General features: G+C 41.9%; 1 pseudogene; it reads right to left on the bottom strand.

Annotated features, from left to right (window-relative positions):
* Window positions 1-981: 981 nt before the first annotated feature.
* On the bottom strand, window positions 982-24,399 carry LOC118590073 (annotated as a pseudogene).

Here is a 24,399-nt window from a genome sequence, read left to right as displayed (position 1 = left end):
ATTTTTTCCTAATCTTTGTCAGTGCCAGGTGGTATCAGACATTTACGAATATTACACATAAGAAATATAAATTTAGCCGGGTGGTGGTGGCACATGCCTTTAATCCCTGCACTCAGGAGGCAGAGCCAGGTGGATCTCAGTGAATTCAAGGCCCGCCTTGTCTACAGAGTGAGATCCAGGACAGATACCAAAACTACATGGAGAAATTCTGTTTTGAAAAAACACACAAACAAACAAAAAGACATAAAAATTTGTGTATGAGTTTGCTTTATTCCTTTTCACTTTTTTTTTGAAATATCTACACATATTCAGAAGGTTTGAAGGTTTGTGTGAAGGTTCTCACTGTGTACATCTTTATGGAATAAAGTGTATAATCCTCTTCCTCATAGTCTCAAATGCTGAGTAATAAATGTGCACCACTATTTCTGGTTGTTTGTTCTTTTTTGATGTGTGTACTTTCTGTTACAACTTTAAATTACACTTATTTTTTATTTACACTCATTTCTTTAACTCACACTTACTTTTTCTTTATGTGTGTACATTCACATGTGCCAGAGCACACACAGGCAGGTCAGAGGCCAGTACAGAAGGCAGTGTTCTCTTTACACAATATGGGTCAGAGTCAGGGTTGAAGGTTGGTAGCAGCACTTACACACTGATCTGTGCCACTAGGTCCAATCTTAGAATCTTCTTTGTCCTTCTGCTTCAGTTTAAACAATCACCAGATCTCAGGCGTCCTAAGCCAAACAAGTACCTGTTTCATTGGACTTTCTTGGGACACAGGTTGTTGATGTGGCCACCCTTCTTCTTGAGGCCTTTGACAGGTGCAGGTGTGGGCATTAGCGTGGGCAGCTGTGCATGGCCTTGTCACAGTAGTACTTCTGCAGAAACAGGCAAAGGGGTGGCTCTGTGATGCCACCACACTGGGTACAGATTTGGACACTTTCTGGATTTTGCCACTGGCTAAGGTGCAGCCATGTTCTATCTGCTGGCAGCAAATACCAGCTGCTGGTGGTCAGGTGGGATGCCTTCCTTGTCTTGGATCTTGGCCTTGCCATTCTCCATGGAGTGACTTGGCTCAACCTCGATGGTGATTGTCTTCCTCTTCAGGGCTTTGCCAAAGATCTGCATGTAGGTGTTTTTTGGCCACCTATTTGAAGAGGACAGATCAATAAAAATATTTTATTTCGATCCGCCTGAGACCCCAACCACTTCCTGAGACTCAAAGCAGCCCCCAGCTCCCATCCAGCCCGGAACTCCCATCTGGATCAGAGGTGAGTGCCTGAGGTCATACCCAGAGAGGCCTGCCACTTGGTCCCATCCCGGGGCACCAGCCATTCTGTGGAAGACCTGCCTAACTTGGCCACAGGTTCTGGCAATTGGGGTGGCACTAAATTCCCATATAAAGAAGCTGGAGAAATCTCATGCTAGTGACTTGACAGCACACCTGAAAGCCCTTGAACAGGAAGAAGCAAAGTCCCCTGGAAGAGCAGATGCCAGGAAATTATCAAATTGAGAGCTGAAATCAATGAAATAGAAATAAAGAGAACAATACAAAGGATTAATGAAACAAAGAGTTGGTTCTTTGAGAAGATCAAAAAGATAGACAAGCCCTTATCCAAAGTAGCCAAAAGACAGAGAGAGAGCATCCAAATTAACAAAATCAGAAATGAAAAGGGGGATATAACAACAGACAATGAGTAAATCCAGAGAATCATCAGGTCATACTTCAAAAACCTCTACTCCACAAAACTGGAAAATCTAAAAGAAATGGATAATTTTCTGGATAGGTACCAAATACCTAAGTTATATCAAGACCAGATAAACCATTTAAATAGTCTAATAACCCCTAAGGAAATAGAATCAGTCATTAAAATTCTCCCAACAACAACAAAAAAAAAAGCCCAGGACCAGATGGTTTCACAGAAGAATTCTACCAGATCTTCAAAGAAGACTTAATACCAATACTCTTTAAATTGTTCCACACAATATTACCAAACTCCTTCTATGAGGCAACAATTACCCTGATTCCTAAACCAAACAAAGATGCAAAAAAGAAAGAGAACGACAGACCAATCTCCCTCATGAACATTGATGCAAAAATACTCAGTAAAATACTGGCAAACAGACTCCAAGAACACATCAAAACAATAATCCACCATGATCAAGTAGGCTTCATCCCAGGGATGCAAGGGTGGTTCAACATACAATTGCCCATCAATGTAATACACCATATAAACAAACTAAAAAAAAAAAAACAAAACCACATGATCATCTCACTAGATGCAGAAAAGACATTTAACAAAATCCAACACCCCTTCATGATAAAGGTCTTGGAGCAATCAGGAATACAGGGAACACACCTAAACATAATAAAGGCAATCTACAGCAAGCCAACAGCCAACCTCAAATTAAACGGAGAGAAACTCAAAGCAATACCACTAAAATCAGGAACAAGGCAAGGCTGTACCCTCTCACCATAACTATTCAGTATAGTACTTGAAGTTCTATGCAGAGTTATAATACAACACAAGGAGATTAAGGGGACACAAATTGGAAAGGAAGAAGCCAAGCTTTCCCTATTTGCTGATGACATGATAGTATACATGAGTGACCCCAAAAATTCAACCAAGGAACTGATACAGCTAATGAAAACCTTCAGCAACATAGCAGTATACAAGACCAACTCAAACAAATTAGTAGCCCTCCCATATACAATAGACAAACAGGCTGAGAAGGAAATCAGCAATACATCACCCTTTACAATAGCCACAAATGATATAAAATACCTTGGGGTTATGCTAACTAAGCATGTGAACAACCTATATGACAAGAACTTTAAGTCCCTGAAAAAAGAAATTGAGGATGTCAGAAAATGGAAAGGTCTCCCATGCTCATGGATAGGCAGGATTAACATAGTAAAAATGGCGATCTTACCAAAAGCAATCTACAGATTCAAGGCAATCCCCATCAAATTACCAACACAATTCTTCACAGATCTGGAAAGAATAATACTCAACTTCATATGGAAAAACAAAAAACCCAGGATAGCCAAAAGAATCCTGTATAATAAAACAACATTTGAATACATCACAATCCCCGACCTCAAGCTCTACTATAGAGCTACTGTAATAAAAACAGCTTGGTACTGGCATAAAAACTGACATGTGGACCAATGGAATTGAATTGAAGACCCTGACATTAACCCGCACACCTATGAACATATAATTTTTGACAAAGAAGCCAAAATAGGAAGGAAAAAATAAAGCATCATCACAAATGGTGCTGGCATAATTGGATGTCAATGTGTAGAAGGCTGCAAATAGATCCATATTTGTCACTGTGCACAAAACTTAAGTCCAAGTGGATCAAAGACCTCAACATAAATCCAGTTACTCTGAACCTGATAGAAGAGAAAGTAGGAAGTACTCTTGAATGCATTGGCACCGGAGATCACTTTCTACATATAACACCAGTAGCACAGACACTGAGAGAAACAATCAGTCAGTGGGATCTGTTGAAATTGAGATGCTTTTGTAGAGCAAAGGACACTGTCAACAAGACAAAGCAACAGCCTACAGAATGGGAAAAGGTCTTCACCAACCCCACATCTGACAGAGGGCTGATATACAGAATATATAAAGAACTCAAGAAATTAGACATCAAAATGCCCAACAGTCCATTTAAGAAATGGGCTATAGAACTAAACAGAATTCTCCACAGAGGAAGTTCAAATGGCTGAAAGACATTTAAGGAATTGCTCAACATCCCTAATTATCCTGGAAATGCAAATCAAAATGACTCTGAGATACCACCTTACACCTGTCAGAATGGCTAAGATCAAAAACACAGAAGACAGCTTATGCTGGAGAGGATGTGGAGCAAGGGGAACTCTCCTCCACTGCTTGTGGGAATGCAAGCTTGTACATCCACTTTGGAAATCAATATGGCACTTCCTTAGAAAATTGGGAATCCATCTTCCCCAAGACCTAGCTATACCACTCTTGGGCATATACCCAAGGAATGCTCAATCATACCACAAGGGCACTTGCTCAGCCATGTTCATATCAGCATTGTTTGTAATAGCCAGAACCTGGAAACAACCTAGATGCCCTTCAACTGAAGAATGGATAAAGAAATTATGGTTCATATACACAATGGAGTACTACTCAGCAGAGAAAAACAATGACATCATGAGGTTTGCAGGCAATTGGATGGATCTAGAAAAAATTATCCTGAGTGAGGTAACCCAGACTCAGAAGGACAAACATGGTATGTACTCACTCATAGGAGGATACTAGATGTAAAATAAAGTTGACTAGACTGCTACACAACTCTAGGGAGGCTACCTAGGAAATGGGGCACTAGGAAAGACACAGGGATCACCCAATGACAGAGAAACGGATGAAATCTACATGAACATCCTGGACAACAGTGGGAGTAATGAAGGGCAATGTTTGAGGGAAAGAAAGCTTAGGGGAGCAGGAGATCCCAGCTGGATCAAGAACAGGAAGGGAGAACAAGGAATGGTAGGCCTTAATGGATGAGGACCATATGAGAACAGGAGTGGGCAGAGTGCTGGAGAGGTCCCCTGAAGTCCACAGTGATGTATCCTCTGTAGACTGCTGGCAGTTTTTTGAGAGAAAGCCTGATCTGACTTAGTCTGGTGATCAGATGGCCAAACACCCTGACAGTCAGGCTGGAACTCTCATCCAGTGACTAAAGTCCAAGTGTATCAAAAACCTCAACATAAACCCTTTTACAGTAAACTCAATAGAAGAGAAAGTAGGTAGTACTCTTGAATGTATTGGCACTGGATATCACTTCCTAAATATAACACCAACAGCACAATAACTGAGCAGAACAATTAATAAGTGGGACCTGTTGAAACTGAGCAGCTTTTTCAGGGCAAAAGATAAGGTCAATAAGACAAAAAGACAGCCTACACAATGGGAAAAGATCTTCACCACCCCACATCTGACAGAGGATTGATCACCATAGTATATAAAGAACTCAAGAAATTAGACATCAAAATACCAAACAATCCAATTACACAATGGGCTAAAGAACTAAACAGAGAATTCACAAAACAAGAATCACAAATGGCTGAAAGACATTTAAAGAAATGCTCAACATCCTTAATCATTATAGAAATGCAAATCAAAACGACTCTGAGATACCACCTTACACCTGTCAGAATGGCTATGATCAAAGACACTAATGACAGTCAATGTTGGAGAGGATGCAGAGTAAAGGGAATACTACTCCATTGTTGGTGGGAATTCAAACTTGTACAACCACTGTGAAAGTCAGTATGGCGGTTTCTCAGAAAATTGGGAGTCAAATCTACCTCAAAACCCAGCCATACTACTCTTGGGCATATACCCAAGGAATGCTGAACCATACCACAAAGATACATGCTCAACTATGTTCATAGCAGCTTTATTTGTAATAGCCAGAAACTGGAGACAACCTAGATGCCCGTCAATTGAAGAATGGATAAATAAAATGTGGTACATATACACAATGGAGTACTACTCAGCAGAGAAAAACAATGACAGCATGAAATTTGCAGGCAAATTGATGGAACTAGAAAAAAATCATCCTGAGTGAGGTAACCCAAACCCAGAAGGACAAACATGGTATGTACTCACTCATAAGTGGATTCTAAATAGAAAGCAAAGAACAATCAGACTGCAACCCACAGAACCATAAGGCTATATATATGGCATGGGGGACCCTAGGATGACTGTTGCTTATAATAAGATCTGGTTTTACTCAATTACTGAGCATCCCTCAATGAAACTATTAAGGTAAGAATTTATACTGTATCAAGCTGATAATAGAAAATAAATTAATTAATTATTCTAAAATAATAAAAAGGGAAAGAAAAATTTGAACTATTAAAAAAACAAAAAACAAACATTTTGCTACAGTAAAAAGGAGAAACTAGGGGCTCATCATTCCTCTCCACAGTCTATTCTTTCGCTTGTACTATATATTTTAAATATTTTATTGGTGGATTCTGCAGGAGTATCCATTACAGATAAGCACTAGAGGGCTCCTGTTGCAAATCACTCTCTGGAGCGATGGAAGGATCTTTCTACTAACACTTGGAGGGGACCCAATTTGGTGTTGGTGTGAGCCTGGGGTTCTGCTTAGGTCTTTCCTCAGGACAATGAAATTCCTCACTGTGTTTCTGAGCACTGAGTGTGCCCTGTGCCTGCAGCTGAAGCCCAACAAGGCAGAGACCTAATGGGCCTTTGTGAAAAACTCTCCCCTCCCAATGCCAATGGGGATTAAAAGCCCAATATGGCCAGCTTTTGAAAGAATTAATGTAAGCCTAGGAACTGCAGCCATGCAGTTGGATTCTCCAGAAGGCAATGTATGATAACTTCTTTTTCAAGTATGTTTGAAAACGTGTCACCCAGACACCTAGGAGATTAAGGATAACACTGAAGATCACTTACCTCCACTTAGTAACAGTAGTATGCCAGCTAAGCACTTTCATTCTCACAATCCTATTCAAGCTGGAGCAGTACCTACTTCTTAGGAGTGGCTCTGTGCAACATTTTTGGCCTCCTGAAATTAATTTAATCCCCTTTGAAGATGCCTTAAAATTTGTGAGTCTGAGTGTAGCCATTATGATACCAATATTTCTGTTCCTTGTGAGCTGCCTATTTTTTCATTATGGTCCTTAGTTGTTCTTTTGCAGAGCTGCCAGCTTAAGTCATGCTTGGATCAAGAAAAATGGGCCTTGGCTGTTCGTGTTCCTGGAATTGTGTCCATGCCTGTGGATGCCCACTTGCTCCAGAAGAGAATTTGACATCGCTGTTGCTGTTGCTGCTGTTATAACAGTGGCAACCACCGCTACTACTGTTTCTGAGATTGCCATTTCATAATTGGTTACTACAGCTAGCACAGTGGAGACCCTAGCAGCAAAAGTAGCTACCACAGTTAGTTAATCTTTCATTCTATTGGACATAACAAATTTAAATCACTAGTTATATAAATTTCAATTGGCTTTGAAAGCTATAAATTTACAAACTCAAGTTCCATTTGATCACGGGATATCATCTCTACAAGGTCTCCAATTTGCAGTAAGGCTCGTTAATGAAGGGAATGGCTCAGTTGCCTTTAGCCTACCAGATATGGCTGGGTCAAGACTGCTGTTGGTCTTTTCTGTGTCAAATACACAGATTGCAAGCCCAGGGCCACTTAAAGATCTTAGGCAACAGTTAACTCTGCAGCTCTTACAGGATGGAGTCTGTATGATAATGAGTATTCAGAGATGGGTAATTCCTGGGAGGCGCTCACCAACCTAAGACAGAATGCCTGTGTGGCCTGGACAAGTGTCTTCATGACGGGTAAAATGACCTGCTGACGTCCAATGCAACCTAAGTCAGAAGCTCATTTTTTAGTCAAAGGGGGGACCTGTAGGTCCCTGGCTCCCATTTTGGGTAAATGTTGCCTTGCTTGCTGACCTTGACCTTGATATCCTCACTATGCTAATTTGCTGTGAGATTCCACCCTCCTGAATGCTTAAGGGAAGCTCCTTGTCTGTGTATCCAGCATATTGGGCATTAACAGCTTAGAGGCAAGATTGTAAAACATCAGAAGCAGGGTTGGGGACTTAGCTCAGTGGTAGAGCACTTGCCTAGCAAGGGCAAGGCCCGGGGTTCCATCCTCAGCTCAAAAAAACCAAAACAATACAAAAGACATCAGAAGTGAACTTCTGCCCTCCAGGGTTCTCCCATCGTGCTGTAAGCCTGCATTTAAGACCTCCTCCCTCCTTCAATAAATGGTGTTCGGCATTCAAAGAAGAAGAAGAAGAAGAAGAAGAAGAAGAAGAAGAAGAAGAAGAAGAAGAAGAAGAAGAAGAAGAAGGAAGAAGAAAAAGAAGAAGAAGAAAAGGGGGGTCAAGATCATGATGGGGAAAGCCACAGAGACAACTGACTGGTGCTAGTTGGAGCTCACTGACTCTGGACTGACAGCTCGGGAACCTGCATGGGCCTGAACTAGACATGCTGAATGTGGGTGACAGTTGTGTGGCTTGATCTGTTTGTGGGGTCCCTGGCAGTAGGACCAGGACTTATTCCAGGTGCATGAACTGGCTTTTTGGAGCCCATTCTCTGTGGTGGGATAACTTGCTTAGCTTTGATACAAGGGGGAAGGGCTAGGCTCTCCTCCAACTTGGTATGCCAGACTTTGTTGACTTACCCACTCTGAGGAGTGGATGGGGGTAGAGCAGGAGGGAGGTGACAAGGTGAGAGAAGGGGAGGGAGAGGGAGCTGGGGTTGGTATGTAAAATGAAAAAAAATTTTAACAGATAAATATATTTAAAAAAAAAACTACACAGAGAAACCTTTGAAAAACCAAAAAAACAAACAAAACAAAACAAAACAAAAAATTCAGATTCCATCCTTCTGCATACAAGAAACACATCTCAACTTCAAAGTCAGACACTGACTCAGAGTAAAAGGCTCGAAAAAGACTTTGCAATCAAATGGACTCAAGAAGCAAGCTGGTGTAGTAATCCTAATACCTAACAAAATTGACTTCAAACTAAAATCAGTTGAAAGAGATCAGGAATGACATTACATATTAATTGCAGGAAAAATCCACCAAGATGAAGTCTCCCTTCTGAATATTTATGCCCCAAATATAATGGCACCTACATTTGTAAAAAAAAAAATTACTAAAACTTAAACTGCACATCAAATGCTACAGACTAGTAGTGGGAGATGTCAACACCCCACTCCCACCAATGGACAGGTCTGCCAGACAGAAGCTTAACAGAGAAATATGGGAACTAACAGATGTTATGACTCAAATGGCCTTAATAGATATCTACAGAACATTCCACCCTAACACAAAAGAATATACATTCTTTTCAGCACCCCATGGAACCTTCTCTAAAATTGACCACATGCTTGGTCACAAAGCAAATCTCAACAGATACAAAAATATTGGAAAAAACCTCCTGTATTCTATAGGACCACCATGGCTTAAAATTAGACTTCAACAACAACAAAAATTATAGAAATCCTACAATCTCATAAAAACTGAATAATGCCCAATGGACTCACCAATGGGTCAAGGAAGAAATAAAGAAATTAAAGATTTCCTAGGATACAATGAAAACAAGTGTACAACGTATCCAAACTTATGAGACACCATAAAAGCAGGGCTAAGAGGAAAATTCATAGCTCTAAATGCCCACATAAAGTAGATGGAGAAATCACACTTTAGTGACTTAACAACATACCTGAAAGATCTAGAACAAAAAGAAGCAAACTCACCTAGAAGGAACAGACTCTAGGAAATATTCAAATTGAGGTTGAAATCAATGAAATAAAAACAGAGAGAACAATACAAGGAAACAAAGAATATGTTCTTGAAAAAATAAAAAAGATAGACAAGTCCTTATCCAAATTAACCTAAAGGCAGAGAGAGAGAGAACATCAAAATCAACAAAATCAGAAATGAAAAGGGAGACATAACAGCAGACAATGAGGAAATCCAAATAATCATCAGGTCATACTTAAAAAAACCTGTACTCTATAAAATTGGAAAATCTGAAAAAAAGGGACCATTTTCTGGATAGGTACCACATACCAAAGTTAAATCAAGATGAGATAAACAATTTATATAGACCACTAATCCCTAAGGAAATAGAAAGTGATTAAAAGTCTCCCAACCAATAAAAGCCCAGGCCCAGATGGTTTCAGTGCAGAATTCTACAAGATTTTCAAAGAAGAGCTAATTCCACTACTCTTCAAATTATTCCACACAATAGAAACAGAAGAAACATTACCAAATTCTTTCTATGAGGCTACTGCTACCCTGATACCCAAACCACACAAATGTGCATCAAAGAAAGAGAATTACAGACTAATCTCCCTTATGAACAATGATACAAAAAATACTCAATAAAATATTGCTAAACCAAATCCAAGGCATATCAAAAGAATCATCCACCATGATGAAGTTGGCTTCATTCCAGAGATGTAAGGATGGTTCAACATATGAAAATCTGTCAATGTAATACCCCATATAAACAAACTGAATGGGAAAAAACACATGATCATCTCATTAGATGCTGAAAAAGCCTTTGACAAAATCCAATACCCTTTCATGAGAAAGGTCTTAGAGTGATCAGCATTACAAGGAACATACTTAAACATAATAAAGACCATTTACAACAAGCTGATAGCCAACTTTAAATTAAATAGAGAGAAACTCAAAGTGGTTCCACTAAAATCCAGAACAATCAAGGCTGTCCAACCCCCCCCCCCATATCAATTTAATATAGTACTTGAAGTTCTAGCTCAAGCAATAAGACAACAAAAGAAGATCAAGGGGACACAAATTGGAAAGGAAGAAATGAAACTCTCCCTCTTTGTAGACAATTTGATAATATATATAAGTGATATATATATATATCCCCCAAATTCTATCATGGAACTCCTAAGGCTTATAAGCTCCTTGAGTAATGTGGAAGGATGCAAGATTAACTGAAAAAGATCAGTAGCTCTTCTATATACAAATGATAAAGGGGCTGGGAAAAATCAGAGAAACATTACCCTTTACAATATCCACAAATAATATAAAATACCTTGGGGTAACTCTAACTAAGCAAGTGAAAGACCTGTATGACAAGAACTTTAAGTCTCTGTAGAAAGAAACTGAAGAAGATCTTAGAAAATGGAAAAATCTCCCATGCTCATGGATAGGTAGAATTAACATAGTGAAAAAGACAATCTTATCAAAAGCAATCTACCGAGTCAATGCAATCCCTATCAAAATCACAACACAATTCTTCACAGACCTGGAAAGAATAATACTCAATTTCATATGGAAAATCAAAAAACCTAGGATAGCTAAAACAAGTCTCTATAATAAAGTAACCTCTGGAGGCATCACCTTCCCAGACTTCAAGCTCTACTACAAAGCTATAGTAATAAAAACAGCTTGGTATTGGCCTAAAAATAGACATGTGGATGAATGGAAATGAATTTAAGATCCTGTAATTAATCTCCACACTTATGAACACCTGATTTTTGACAAAGAAGCCAAAACTGTACAACAGATAAAAGAAAGCATCTTCAACAAATGGTGCTGGTATAACCAGATGTCAACATGTAGAAGGTTGCAAATAGATCTATATCTATCTCCATGCACAAAACCCAAGTTCAAGTGGATCAAAGTCCTCAACATATGTGCAGACAGCTTGGTGCTGACATGGCATCGCCACATGGATTGTTTACTGTCTCCAGTTTCAAGAAAGGGAAGATAAAAGTAAGTAAAACTGTAGGGCCCTGGCACTCCATTTTGGGTAGGTGCTGCCTTGCTTGCTGACCTTGACCAGATATCCTCCCATGCTGATTCCCTGCAGGTTTCCTCCTTCCTGAATGCTCATCTGAGGTTCTTTGTGAATCCTGCCTTTTGTGTAAACAGCTTAGATGCAAGAATGTAGAACATTGGGTAGGGAACTTCTGCCCTCCAGGGTTCCTCCATTGTGCTATAAGCCTGTAATTAAGGCCTCCTCCCTCCTTCAATAAATGGCATTTGGCATTCTGCTGGGTGGAATGAAAAAAAAAAAAAACCTCAACATAAATCTAGTTGATACTCCAGAAGATAAAGTAGGAAATAGTCATGAACGCATTTGCACAAGAGACCACTTCTTAAATATCACACCAGTAGCACAGACACTGAGAACATCAATTAATAAATGCAACCTCCTGAAACTGAAAAGCTTTTGTAAGGCAAAGGACATGGTCTATAAGATAAAATGACAGCCTACAGAATGGGAAAAGATCTTCACCAACACCACAACTGACAGAGGGCTGATATCCAAAACATATAAAGAACTCAAAAAACTAAACATGAATATACTGAACAATCCAGTTAAAAATGAGCTACAGAGCTAAACAGAGAATTTTCAACAGAAGAATCTGAAATGGCTGAAAGACATTTACGGAACTGCTCAACATCCTTATTTATTAGAGAAATGCAAATCAAAATGACTCTGAGGTACCACATTACACCCATCAGAATGGCTAAGATCAAAAACACTGATAACAGCTTATGTTGGAGAGGATATGGAGCAAGGAGAACACTCCTCCACTGTTGGTGGGAATGCAAACTTGTACATCCACTTTGGAAATCAGTATGGTGGTTTCTCAGAAAACTGGAAAACAATCTGCCCCAAGAACCAATGATACCACTCTTGGGCATATACCCAAGGAATGCTCAACCATACCACAAGGACACATGCTCATTGATGTTCATAGCAGCATTATTGGTAATAGCCAGAATGTGGAAACAACCTAGATGCCCCTCAACTGAAGAATGGATAAAGAAAATGTGGTACATTTATACAATGGAATACCACTCAGTTGTAAAAACAATGACTTTATGAAATTTGCAGGCAAATTGATGGAACTAGAAAATATCATCCTGAGTGAAGTAACCTACACTCAGAAAGACAAGCATGGTATTTACTTACTCAAAATTGAATACTAGATGTAAAACAAAGGATAACCAGACGACAACACACAGCTCCAGAGAACTTATTGCCTTCATCCAGTAACTTATGGATGCAGATGCAGAGATCCACACCTAGCTACCTGGTCAATCTCCATTCAGGAGTCCATTTTAGGTTAGGATAGAGGGATTACATTAGCAAGAGGGATCAAGATCCCAACGGGGATATCTACAGAGACAACTGCTGAACCAGGCAAGCAGAAAGTCACAAACCTTAGACCAGCTGTGGTACCTGCATGGGACCAGAATAGGCCCTCTGCATATGGAAGACTATTGTGTAGCTTAGTCTGTTTGAGGAGCCACTGGCAGTGGGATCAAGATTTATTCCTGATGTGTGAGCTGGCTTTTAGAGCCCATTACCTATGGTGGGATGACTTGCTCAGCCTTGATGCAGGGGGAAGGGCTTTGAAACTGTCTCAACTGGATGTAGCAGGCCTTGCTGAGTCCCCATAGAAGACTTTACTCTTTTGGAGGAGGGGTTGGGGCATGGGTCAAGGTAAAGGCTGGGGATGTGGGAGTGGGGATGAGAGGGGGATCTGCAGTTGGTATTTAAAATGAATAAAAAAATTTTCTTAAATTTTAAAAGAATGTCATTTACTTGTAATGACAGAAGCAGGTAATAATTTCCCTGTGCACTTCCTTGGGGTACATGATGGTAATGACCTCTCTTTCAGTGTTAATATGAGAATCAATTAGTCTGGTGTCATGGGAGGTTTCAAATATGATTTCCTTTCCTGAGAATATGACTCGGGGTGGGAGAGTGCTTTGGTTAGTTTTTTGTCATCTTGTTGATGTAGACTAAAGTTATTGGGACAATAGGGAACCTCACCTGAAGTCATGATTTGATCAGATTAGACTGTATTCATGTCTGTGGGGCACTTCCATGATTAATGATGCTAAAAGACATCAGAATCTGATACTAGTCCTCTCAGAGGACAACACATAGAAGCAAGGTTTGGGATTCCTGACATGGACACTTCCATTCCCTGATGCCAGCATATACTTTGCTGACTTAGGTATAGGAGGAGGGTCTGTAATTTCACAGATAATGGGTAATCCTGTTGTATCCATCTGGCCCTTTCTCTTCTGGGTCACATTTGTGTTGCTCATTCCTCTTCCCACAGCTTCATGCAGAAGTGTCTGAAGTGTTAGGGAGTATTGGTAATAGTTGAAGTTAGGAAAACCATTTATTCCCTGAGGCAGAGACAATAGATTCTGCTCACACTTCCATCAGCACTCTGGTCCCTTGATCATGTTTCATGACTTCCTCTGAACTAGTAATGTGCACAGAGTAGAAAGTACCTAGAGCATCTGGGCTAGGTGGTATCATTTGGCTTCTTGTACCCATTTAATGATAGTTAGATATATTAACTATCAGAGCACCAATTGCTAGATTTACTCTAGTCATCATGTTTCAGGAGGGGGACATATCTTTTCTCTCTTTGTGCCTACAATAATCATATGACTGTATGACAGGGCCAGATAATGTTTTCCATAAGGTTAGAGTGAGGTTGTATACTGATGGTGTGGACAAGTATAGTCTCCTAGGGTCTGCCTGGCTGCTAGTTGTGGTTGCACTTTCCTTTAAATCTAGCACTTGGGAGGCAGGGAAGTTGGTATCTGTGAATTTAAGACCAACCAGGTCTGTCAAGACTCTGTGGAGTGACATTGTATAAACATAAAACAAAACAAAAAACCCAAACAAAAGAAGAAAAACAAAGCAAAAAGACCTGCTCAGGTATAGGGAGAAACTGAGTACAGGCTACCTAAATAACTGGACTTTCAGATCTATAGAATGGAATGAGTAACCTCAGTCATTCTGTAAAGCCAGCATCACCTAACTGTAAATCAAGAAGAGGAAATTAGATGAAACAAATTATAGGCTAAAAACTCCCATGAACACAGCTGCAGAATCTACAAAAAATATCATTCATGCACCATGGCAAGACAATCCTGAAGAGCAAATAAAGTATGACATCATATTCATGAGACTTTGCTAAGTGTTCTGTAATATTAACAACATGAAAAACATTATTAAATGTGAGTTATTCAGACTGTATCCTGCTGTTAGAATGTATTATAAAATGAAAAGAACACCTCATGAAAAAGTAGAATGTAACCAGTATGTAAATTTTATTTAACATTCAAAACCATTTGGTATTGATGATGGTAACAAGGTTAAAACTAAAAATATACAAAAGGGAGAAAGTTTTTGACAACAAATTAGCATTTGTCAGTGTCCCACAACCATTCATTGTGGACACTCACAGGAAATTAGGAGCAGAGAACCTCCAGAGTCAGAATAACATCATGTACTAAAACACCAAAGATAACATCATATTGAAAGGCAAGAAAGCAGAAATTTTGCATTAAATCCTGAAGAAGGTAACAGAGTCACCTCTCTTCACACATTTTGATCTTTGTACATGAAGACTTAGCTAGTACAGACACAGAAGTAAGTAAAAGAGGACTTCAATATAAATAAAAATAGATGGAGAAATAAATACAACTCTCATTGTTTGAAGATAATTTAATTGTGTATGTAGAAATTATGAGTCATTGTATGATAAGACTCCTAGCAATTTGATTCTGGGACAATTTATCTGCTAGCCAATTTCTTTTGCATGTATGAAAAATAGACATTGGAGATTGAAATAAAAAACAAATAAATTCATGCAAATCTCTCTACCCACAAAGCTGTGATGTTACATTGCTGTTGTGAAGGTGTCTTTGATAGGGTTATATAGAATAGTCAGGAAATGCCACAAATCAGGACTTTGTGTTAAAAAAACACTTGCAAAATCATTCCCAGAGTACCTTGACATATAGATAGTCTTTATTCCACCTGAGTGCTAACATTGGGTTTATATTTCAAGAGAACCTCCATGAAGAATAGTTTTTGAAGACTGAAAGGTTGAATGGTCATAGAGAAAGTTTTGGGGCATCATAGGCAGAGTAACTTTGAATTCTGGGCTGTAACTTTACTCATAATTTTTGTTATTGTGGTACCTTCCTTCTTTCTAGTCCAACAAAGAGCCTCCTGCTATGGAGAATGAGGCAATGTATAGAAATGGAAAATGACACATGAAAGGGAAAGACAAAATGTACAGAAATGAGGACTCATGCCTTGCAGATGGGACAGCATACTCTCTCACTTTACAGATTCAGAAAACAGTGGGCTCAGTCAGCAAATGCACAGTAGGGGGGATATGTAAATTTATTTACGTGGAAGGACCCATCACAACACTCATACATTCCTCTATATCCAAAACACAGTTGTTCCTTGGACATTCTCTCACCACAGTTCCTCAACATAAGAACTGTTTTTTTTTTTTTTTGTATTTGTTTTTGTTTTTTTTTTAATTAGAAAATGACAGTTCCAAAGAAGCTAGGAAAGAAGGGAGACTCTAAGAGGGATAGATGCATCACCCTGTGAAGGGGAAACAGAAGTTTCTCCCTGAGCAAACTGGTGATGGGGGGCAATAGAAGGGAGAGGATGGGGATGAGAACATGGGAGAATGAGATGGTTGAGCTACTGAGAGACAGAGTGGGAGAGCAATGAAAGAGGTATTTTGATATAGGGAGACATTATCAGGTAAAGGAGAAACCTGGTGCAAGGGAATTCCCAGGAATCCACAAGGATGACCCCAGATTAGACTACTAGCAATAGTAGTGAGGGTGCCTGAACTGGCCTACACTGGTAAGCAGATTGGTGAATACCGTAACTGTCATCAAAGAGCCTTCATCTAGTATCTGATGGAAACAAGTGCAGAGATCCACAACCAAGAACCAGGCTAAGCTCTGGGAGTCAAGTTGAAGAGAGGGAAGAGGGATTATATGAACAAGGGGTGTCAAGGTCATGAATGGAAAATCTACAGAGACAACTGAACCAAGCTCATAGGAACTCACAAATATTAGACCACTAGTTGTAGAACCTGCATGGGACGAGACTAGACTTTCTGGATATGGTAGAGAAATGTGAGGCTGGGTCTGTTTGAGGGGTCCCTGGCAGTGGGATCAAGATCTATCCCCAGTGCGTGAGCAGGCTTTCTAGATCCCATTACCTATGGTCGGACAATTTGCTCATCCTTGATGCAGCCAGGAGTGGCTTGGTCCTGCCTCAACTGAATGTACCAGGCTTAGATGTCTCCCCATGGGAGAACTTGCCCTTTTGGAGGCAGGGATAAGCATTTGGCCATGGGGAGAAGGAAGGGAGGAGAGGGGGAAGAGAGATGAGGGGGGGTCTGCATTTGGTATATAAAATGAATAAAAAATTTTTAAAATATCTGGATTTTTTCATAGAAATCTTGGATCATAAGATTTATTTCTCATACTTCAGTACATTGAAAGATGTACTTCTTTATCTTCTGATTACAACCCAGCTACATGGTGGGTCTGTCTCTGGCTGCTACAAGCCTGAAAGACCAGAATCCCAAGGACTATGAGGATCATGACAGAAAATACCATCCAGATGAGATTCTCCACTGTGAAATCCTGTTTCTCTGAGGCTGTGGTTGTGGACAAAGAAGTTACAGAGGTTAGTGGCATTCAAAATTCTCTCAAGAAAACTAAATGGTCTCAAGATAACTAAATGTCCACTGGGGCCCCCGCCTTCACTGGACAGAACTTGGTCCCTTTGTTTCAAAGCTGACTTTGAGTTCTCTTTTTTCCCAGCTCTCTTGTGTTCGGGCATATTCTAGAATGACTGATAATCTCAGCTGATGCTGAGAACAGAAAAAGCGCCATAGGATGTGTGCATGCTGGTTGTTTCTTCTGAGTTGTACTTTCTCATTTACTGTAAATACTCATCATTCTCATCCTATAAGCTCACAAAGTTCTGGAATGAATCTTTTCTGTAGCATGAATCTTAAAGGTACTTAATAAAAATAAACCTGAAGCTAGGTATTGGAGTTAACGCTGGAAGATCAGAGAGACAGAACAGGCCACAGCCACCTCACCTTGCCAATTCCTCAACTGATCCTGTTTCCTCAGACTGGAATCCTCTGAGTCCTCATCCAAAATGGATCTCAGCTGAACTGCTCTAAAAGCCTAAAAGCTTAACCGGACTGTAGTTCCTCGTCCTCATGCCTTAAATACCTTTCTGCCTCCTACCATTACTTCCCGGGATTAGAGGCAAAAGTCATCATGCTTGGCTGTTTCCAGTGTGGCCTTGAACTCAGAGATCTCTACCTCAGGAATGACAGAATTAAAGGCATGTGCTACCAATGTCTAACCGCTATGTTTAATTTTGTGGCTGTTCTGTTCTCTGACCCCAGATAAGTTTATTAGAGTACACAATATTTTGGGGAACACAATACCACCACACTTTTCCCTGGCATAGCTGGGTTCCATCTCTTATTCTTCTTTGTTTCCTCAGCACTATTGTTAAAACATCACTTCAAACAGCAAATTCAGGTTAGGATAAATTGTCAAGACATTACAGGCATTGATCCCGAGTCAGTGCACTGAGCAGTCAGAGAACCATTCTGAGCGTGGTGTCTGTGTCTCTGCTGTACTTAGCAGAGGTTGTGTGGACTCACATCCTCAGTCTGGGATGACTTCCGAAATGGGTGTTTTTGCTGAGTGTTTATTCCATTGTCACACTTAGACACTCCCATCTCTCCTTGGATCTCAGTATTCACCAGATCTCTTCTGAGTACCCAGGGACACATAGTGGTGGTTGAGGAGAAACAATTTTACAGTCTCAGAGATGAGGTATGGTTTCTGCTAAGGTTAAGAACCTGTGTCTTGTTGCTAAATTTCCCATATATTCCTCCCCATATCTGACCAAGAAATTTCTCTATGTCCAGTTCAGGTAGAACCACGTCCTTCTAATGTAGATTGTCCTCCATCTCTTTTGTTGTACATATCATGTGGGTAATGCATGATTAAGATGTGGGGCAGTATCATGCGACCTCTCTCTCTCTCTCTCTCTCTCTCTCTCTCTCTCTCTCTCTCTCTCTCTTTGTGTGTGTGTTTGTGTATGTGTGTGTGTGTCTATGTTTGTGTGTACCAGGAAAGGCAGTAGATGATAAGCCACTGGGGTTTCACCTAATAGTTCCTCACACTAAGCATAGTTCCTAAGACTGACATATCTAAACATTACTTTATTCACCTCTACAAATAATAGTTATTGAGAAACAGACAGGCTATATAGTGTGAGGAGAGAGTGCTGCATGTCTCTAATCACTTTAGGAGTCTCAAGGGTCAGTGGTGGATCAGCCCTGGAGGTCCTATCCCTAAACTTTCTCATGTTCAGATGAGTACACCAAGGGCAGGCAGAGGACATTCTTAGCTGTCACCCCTCAAAAGAAGGGTGAACCTATACAGTCTCAGTTCCTCTATTTATCCCTGAAGTGAGATGTTGCAGACTTCACAAACAATGTGTTTTGATTGAGACTGCTAGGTTTTATTTTGCTTAATGTGATCGTTGTTATGTTCAGGTTCTCATTATGAAATCTGTGTGGTAAGTTTGAGCTATAGATGTGGTCTGTATTGAATAGACTGAGAGTATAGCAAGATTTGTATTTATTCCAAGAAGGCCACATCTTCCCATGGAGACACTGAAGGCCATGGTTTACATGAGAGTAAGAGTCTGTGACTAATAATAAGTGGAGGGTGATGAGCAGAGGTTGTCACTGGGGAATAGTTTCTCCTTAGGAGCCTATGTTTGTCCGTGGCCTTCCCAAGATGCTCTTTCAGACTACTTGAAAAATTCTGGGTTCCATTAGCAGGGACTGCAGTGAGCACACCTAGAAATATCCATGTTGGTCTTGACCATCATGAAAGTGAGTATCTATCAGAATTATCCCCTACAGCATTCAAGACCCAATCCAACTAATAATTGTTGTAAATGGAGAATGCCGAGAAACCCCTTCAGCTTAGAATGATCTGGATCACCTTACTTGCAACCAAGAGCTGTCCACATGACAATAGATAAAGTGATGAGTTGGGGGTCTCCATAGTACCTGTAGATGCCATTGAGAGTAGAAGTCACAGAACTCACAGAGTATATTAGATCTATGCCCCATGGTCTAGATGGAAGCAGTCTAAATTCCCTGCCATGGCCTTGTGCCTTACCCTTGCACATGTCACTACCACTGTGAGACAGATCCACTGCAGAATCAAGTTCTGGATGATTCTTCTGTTAGAAGAAGTCACAACCAAGGACAATACTGAAAGAAATTTAAAAGTGTGGGTCACACTCTCCCTTTTATACTAAGATTATCAGCAGTCCAGAAACAGAAGCATTTGCCCAAATCAGCATCTCCAGAAAGCAGCTGTATCAAGCCCATAACTAGCTGTTTTCCACCAGAACACCACATTACAACAGAGTCTTTACATAGCCTTCTGGGGCCTAACTCCATAGAGCTGAGAAGTGTGTTCTCACAACCTTAGTGGCAGGATGGGGAGTTGAGTGTCTGGATTTCCTGTTCTCCATCTCACCCAGCTGTCCAACGCTCCATGCTGAGCCTAAACATCTCTCTCTCTTTCTCTCTCTGGATGCCACCTTCTGTAGCACAACTAAACCCCGGGCTGCTCACAAGCTTAAGTGACAGAGAAATGAGGGTTTTTCTGAGCTAAAAACTGCCAGGAAGACTGGGGATGGAACATGCACCCTGCACTGAGGTGCCTGATACTCACCAGTTGTCATAGGCATTGAGGGTGAGGTGCTGGAGGCTCAACTTAGACTTAGGAAAAATTGCATGAGGAGGGTGAGGTTTAGATGCTAACCCAGGAATCTGCCTATGCTCTCTCTTCCACATCTTTCCTGAAACCTCCACAAAATTCTCATGTTGTCCACCCCAAACCTAGATTGCAATAGAGGATGGAGTGGACATTACTTGAGGAACTCCTGCTGCTGGCATCTACTTCTCTGTCAGGGAAAGTGCCTGTGACTAACCTTCCTATTGTCTCCTTAATACCACACAAGTCAAGGGCTCTCCTAGGGTTTGGACTGTAAGTCACCCTGAGAGTCCAGGGTCACCTCACCTGAGACAGTGAGCTCCACAGGGGCACTGGCTTGTGTCAGCAGGTAGGGAGATGAGTCTTGAGATCCATAGCACCTGTAGGTGCCTGAGAGGGCAGAGGTCACAGCACTCATGGAGAATTCTGCCTGGAACTCCCAAGCTTCAGACTTTGATTTTAGTCGCTGGGGTTGGTGGTCTGCACCCTCCTTGGACAGAATGAAAGTGTCCACCTTGTGTGTTGACTGACACAGCATGGTCATGTTGCCTCCAGAGTGTATTGTGGAGTTAGTTAGGCTTCACTGAGAGGGAAGGACTGAAAGGAAGCTGTCCTAAAGAGAATAAGGATGATGAGAGGCTGTCTTCACTGTTCTGAGCTGACACCTCACCTGTGTCTGAACTGAGCACCTGGGAATCTGTCTCTTTTCTCTTTCTGAGTTCCTTTCCTGGTCTCCATATCTGCATCTGTTTTCTAATAATGTCTCTGTCCTTCATCTCAGCCATCAGCTCCTTAACTCCCCCATGAGAGCCCAAGCAGAGGTTAGGTACCGAGGGAATCTATTTAGCCCCTCACCTGTGATCAGGATGTCCAGGGGGTCACTGGAGGCTGACCACTCGGAGGAGAGGTTGTGTGAACCATAGCATCTGTATTGGCCTCCAGTAGAGCTGCTCACCAGGTCCCGTGTGAAGTTGGACAAAGAGAAACCAGCCTGGGTCCCCTGGACACCATGCTGGGTGAAGTCAGCTTCCCCCACCTTGTACAGAGCAAATCTGTCATAGTTGATGTCAGAGCAACACTGCAGGGTGAGGCTCTTCCCAGGGTCCAGGATATGGCCTTGGTGAGTCAGCAAGGAGGGCTTCTTGGACAGGCCTAGAGGGGAGGCTAGTGATTTAGGGGTTGGTTTTTATCAAACACTTATTCCCTCCCATCCTGTCCTGCACATGTTACTGCTTCTTCCCAGGAGTGGGACTCTGTCTTAGCCACCAGTCTCTTCCTCAACCACTCTGTTCCTGAAACTACCCAGTGGGACCAGTCCATAGCAAAAAGACAAGGGTGACAGAAATGATTGGTCAATGATGGGGCTGACTCACCTGAGATGTGTATTTCCAGGGGCTCACTGGGTGCTGACCACAACTGACGGGTATCATTGTAGTAACCATAACATCGGAATGTTCTTTTGTGGTCTGGTGTTACATGATCTATGAAGAAGAAGGCTTGGTACTGCATAACACTTTGTATATACTGTGATTTCTGAGAACTGAGGAACTTTTGATCTTCCTTGGTGAGAATGAACCTGTCATATCCATCCTGTGAGACACACTGGAGAGTCATGTTCCCACCTGAGGTCACCACAGGGCAGGCAGGGCTGTCAGGCTGGTTTTATTGTAGTAGATTCCTAGGAGAGAAGGAGTCTATTACATGGACTCGCAGCCACAGTGTTCTGCATGGAATACTCTGAAAGCAGAGCCTGGGGCTGAGACTCTGACTGTCCTCTTACCTTTCACTACCAGTTCCAGGGTGTCACTGTGCTCTGACCAGCCAGCTGAGCTGTAACAGTAACAGCGATATTGTCCCTCACGTTGCTGTGTCACAGAAGGGATGGAGGACTTGGCCTTGTTCTCAGGCTTCTCTAGGGTCTGTGTGCCCCAGGGTTTTTGACTTTCCTCTTTATGTAGAAGACATATTTCTGCATCCAGGCTCCCCTGACACCAGATGGTCATGGGGCTTTGTGAGGTGACCACAGAGGCTGGCTCAGCCTTGATGGAGGGTTTATAGAAAGTCCCTGCAAGGAAACTGAATAGAAGAAGGTGGGTCTGTGTCGAAGGGCCATGGATAAAGTTGCACTTGTAGACAGCTCTTTTTTCTTTTTAATTTTTCTTCTCTCATACAATGCATCTCAAAAGCAGCCTCTCCACCTCCCTTCTCCTCCGGATTCACTGCTCTCTGTTTCCCTTCAGAAAAGAACAGGTTTCCTAGTGATATTAACTGAACATGTCATAAGAGCATGCAATAAGACTAGTCACACCATCATATTAAGGCTGGACAAGGGAACCCAGTAAGAGGAGAAAGATCCCATGTTCAGGCAAAAGAGTCAGGAATATCCCTACTCCTATTGTTATAGTCTAACAGAAACGCCATGCATGCCAGGTGGCAGCAGTGCATGTATTTAATTCCATCACTAAGAAAATAGATTCAGGCAGATCTCTGTGAGTTCAAGGCCAGCCTGGTATATAGAGTGAGTTCCAGGACAGACAGGACTACACAGTGAAACTCTAAAATCAAAACAAAAATCCAAGGTAAACCCCCACAGCATGTGTGCAGATGGTCTAGGGAAGACCTATGTCGATTCCTGGGTTGCTGCTTCTGTCTCTGTGATCTGCCACGAGCCCTGCCTAGTTGATTGTGTGGGCCGTGTTCTCCTGGTGTCCTGAGTGCTCTGACTTTTGCTACTCTTCCTGTCTTTCTTCTGTGGGGTTCTCCAAGCTGTTGTGGATGTCACATAAGTTGATCCAGAGTAACAGAAGGCCCCATAAAGATTCATCTCCGTTCTGGACCTCCTGGGCTTTGCAGTCACTGTCAGTCTTGGATTCTGTATCTTGTGTCCCACTGTCTACCATGCCCTGTGTCAATGGGCTCAGGAGCCCTGGCAGCTCACGTACACCTCATACCAAGACTTCCTTGAGCACCTGTAACATTTCAACATATTCTATGGAAAGGCTAGGGTTCCTCACCTGAGAACAGGAGCTCCAGGGGATCACTAGATTCCGACCACACCTGTGGTCTGTTATTACTAAAGCTGTAGCATCTGAAAGTCCACCTTTGCCTTGATGTCATAGGGCTCACAGAGAACAGGGCCTGGATCTCTCCAGTAGAGTAGTTATACTGTGATTCCAGTGTCCAGGAGAGCTTCTGTGGTCCTTCTTTAGTCAGAATGAACCAGTGATATGACTGCCTTGAGGCACACTGGAGGGTGACATTACCTCCTTCACCAAAGGGCTGGGCTGGGCTGACAGGCTGGGTTTACTGTAGGCTCCTAGGAGAGACACAGGAATCAGTTAAATATATCCAGTTTCATTATCCTCTATGGCTGTGAGGTGGAGGTAGCCCTGTGAACAGACCCACTCCTTGACAGTCAAGCCTGAGGTTGGGGACCCTGTGTGTTCTCTCAACTGTCACCACTAAGTCCAGGGAGTCACTGAACTCTGACCACCATCATCATGGGTCTGATATTGACAGCGATATTGCCCTGTGTGCTGCTGGTCGGTTTTTGAGATTGAGAATTCAGCCTTGTCCTCAGGAATCTGTGGAATCTCTGTGTGACTTAAATGTTTGTGTCCATCTTTGTAGAAACTGTACTCTTTGGCTTCTGTGGTCCCCTCACACAAGAAGGTCACTGTCATATTCTCAGAGACCATAGAGTCTGGCTGTGCTCTGAGGATAGGCTTAGGGTGGTCCCCTACAAGGCAAAGAGCCCCTAGTACTTACGACAACCTTCCTCAGATTGTAGACCCAACCACAAACCTTCAGCCATCCTCAGGGTCAGCACACAGGTGTTGTTTCCCATCCTCACTGCCCAGGCATGGCTGCAGGGATGATGAGAAGTGAAGGTCAGGACAGCTCCAGACACTCACTCACCTGTCAGCACTGGGGTCCCCAGGCCCAGAGTCAGTCCTGGAAGAGAGTTCCCTGTGAGAGGTTTGTCCCTGAAGCTTGAGCAGTTCCCCCTCTTGAGAACCTCCTAAGAACCTGGGGTTTCCTGATGGGACAGTGCTGGGCTGTGGGGCAGCGTCAATCCTAGACCACAGTATCCCCTCCCCATCTCCATAACTCAACCAAATAGAGCAGGGCTGTGAAGGTGGAGGTCATGGCATCTCCTCCTGG

This window comes from Onychomys torridus, chromosome 1 (assembly GCF_903995425.1).
Source record: "Onychomys torridus chromosome 1, mOncTor1.1, whole genome shotgun sequence".
Taxonomy (NCBI): domain Eukaryota; kingdom Metazoa; phylum Chordata; class Mammalia; order Rodentia; family Cricetidae; genus Onychomys; species Onychomys torridus.
Note: the sequence above shows the minus strand (reverse complement) of the source record. Positions and strands in the feature narration are given on the sequence as shown.